The sequence below is a fragment of the Lactuca sativa genome, chromosome 9 (genome assembly GCF_002870075.4).
Source record: "Lactuca sativa cultivar Salinas chromosome 9, Lsat_Salinas_v11, whole genome shotgun sequence".
NCBI lineage: Eukaryota > Viridiplantae > Streptophyta > Magnoliopsida > Asterales > Asteraceae > Lactuca > Lactuca sativa.
Window position 1 is genome coordinate 57,046,382 of NC_056631.2, and position 2,698 is coordinate 57,049,079.

At 35.8% G+C, this 2,698-nt stretch overlaps 1 long non-coding RNA gene across 1 annotated transcript; it reads left to right on the forward strand.

Moving 5' to 3' along the window:
* Window positions 1-1,461: 1,461 nt before the first annotated feature.
* Window positions 1,462-2,487, forward strand: LOC122196305 (uncharacterized). The gene is made up of 2 exons (XR_006187676.2): window positions 1,462-1,953; window positions 2,120-2,487. It is a non-coding gene; the product is annotated as an uncharacterized LOC122196305 (long non-coding RNA).
* Window positions 2,488-2,698: the final 211 nt, after the last annotated feature.

The window sequence follows — 2,698 nt, forward strand, 5'->3', positions numbered from 1 at the left end:
CTTTTATGGATTTATTTAGTTGGTAAATTGCTTGTGTTTGATTTGTATTCACCTAGCATGCTTGTGTTTGTTTCTCTAGTTGCTTAATGTCATGTTCTGTGTAGCTTAGTGACCATTAACTGCATGAACTTGTTTACCTAGAGATTTAGTGAACATTAAATTGTTAGAGCTAGGATTGACCAATCTTAGTTAGTAACTGGAATAAATAAACTTAGTTGTCCTAGAGAACGTGAATTGTAACTATAATTGCGTTTACATAATAAATCTTACATAGCATATTCATATTCATAATTGGTTCTGTGTTTAATTGTGTGTGACCATACATAGTTTGACATGAATTAATTAATTATTGGTAAAGTTAGACCTAAATTACTAATAAATTAAAACCAACTAGATAATCCATAATCATTAGCTAGCCATAAGGAAGAAGTGGATTCGAACTAGACAAGAGTGTGTTTTTACTTATTGAATTTGAGTTAAGTTCGTCTGATCTTGTAAAATCAAATAAAACCCTTTCTAAACTTGTTAATAATTAGGTTAATTTGATAGCAAATAGATTAATTAGTAACACCGTTCCCTGTAATCGATACCCGACTTACCCAAACTATACTGTAATCCGACTAAGTACACTGCCTATAAGTGCATAGTTAGTTTAAGTTTGTTAGGTTATAAATATTAAAATTAGTGGGTACTTTCGTGCACATCAAATTCTTAAAATACTACAAAGGTTTATAACATGTTTGTTATAATATACAATGTCACATATAAATCGTATATTTCTGTATCATGTAGCATTTGTCATGTGGACTAGTTATTTCTCGATAAATTAACCATAATACATATAAAGAAAGTTTATACTAGTTTATTTGTAACAATATGTTGTTAAATAGCATTTTTATAAACTAAATTTATTATTTTTTTTGCATAAAAAGATAATTTGTTTATATAAACAAAGTATATAGGCACATGTATTCCCCCAAAATAATTAGAAATATTAGAAAGGGTCCGTAAACACTCACCTTTGAAGCATCAGTTTCATTTGTTCGAAATCAGTTTGTTAGAGAAGTTTGACGTAAGAAACCGCAAAATCACGTTTCTTGAACTTCGAAATATTTCCGGGACCGTTTCGTAACAAATTTAAACTATTGGAGGCTATTGGGTAATTTAATTAACCAAAATAAGATTCTTTTGGTTAAAATAAATAAAGGGAGAGAATGAAATGGTTTAAATTGAATTTTTGTTTGAAAATTGGACTGATTTTTTTAAGGATTTCAAAAGGAAGGGGCTGAAATGCTTATTTTTATTCAAAGTTTGAACTTGGGATCTATTTTGTTAAATATAACCAAATGAGGGGCTGTTTTGTTTAAAATACACCACGGTCTTGGGGGAAAGGACTCGTTTTGAATAAAAGGTCCAGTAAAATGTTTTTAGTTCGTAAAATCGAGATGGTTTAGGGCTTTTTGTGCCCGTTTCCATTTGTTGATCGGGCAATGGGAAAAGGGAATACGAACAGACAGACGAATCAGATGAACGAAGGCAACGAATACAGAGAGGGAAAAGGGAGTTCGAACGATCGCATTTGTTTGATCGATTTCGGGAAAGAGGTCGTCTCCGGGGGTCGACGAGGCCGAAGTAACGAAGGGTCCGATGGAGTGTCGCGAGCAGCAGCAGCGAAGAAGTTGAGACCTTCGGAGGTCTGTGGTCGATGGGAACAGAAGAGAAGGAAAGTGAGGGGAAAGGGGTGATTCGGTGACGTTTGCGAAGGGAAGAAGAACAGAGGGTTGCGAGATCGAGTTGGAGATGAAGAGATCCGAAGGAGCTGCCTTGCTCAAGACGAAATCTACAAAGGAGTGGAATGGAAGGTCGATCCGGGGGAGCAAACAACGAAGGTTGAAGGTGGCGATGGTGGGAGGCTGTTGTGAAGTCGATGGAGGGTTTCTCCGGCGGTTGTAGGTGAGTGGATTGGGGCTGCTCCGGCAGCCTCCGTTTTGCTCTCTCTCTCTCTCTCAATTTTATTTTTGACTGAAATCAATGGAGTTTTGGTGGGTTTTGGGCTTGATTTTAGACATGAAATGAAGAAAGAAAAATGAAATGTGATATGGCTGCTTCTTCTTGGCAGGACAAAGGAAAGAATGAGAGGCTGATACCTCTTGTTATTCACCGGAAAACAGAAGTTATCACACCTCCGGTGTGTCATGGGCAACCGATCAAGAAGAAAAAGAAAACGTGGGAAGGAGGAAAGGTAAGATAGTGGGACAACACATCATTAGAGGGGGGTGTTTGGCTGTAAATGGAGGAGTGTTTTCCGTTATGGTTAAGTCTACACTCCAAAGAAATGTCCCATGCTTGCCTTGAGGTGATGGGGAGAAATGGTCGAGTGTGGTTTTTATGATCAAATGCACATTTTTGTAGGTGAATTTGGTGATGAATTGTGTACAATAATAAATCTTGGAATGATCTTGTATAGGACATTACATTATTTGTTTATGTTTGTGCACGTGAGTGTTTGTGTGCGTGGGATAATACACGAGAATGAGATACGAGAAATAGGAACTTGATTATTTAGCAAGTTATAGTATTTTTGTTTAAACATTTCATGAGATTTAAATATAAAAATATATAAGATGCATATTTATTCATCTAAACCTTTAAATCATCAAAACGACACAATACATGTGTATATTTGTTGAAGACTTTA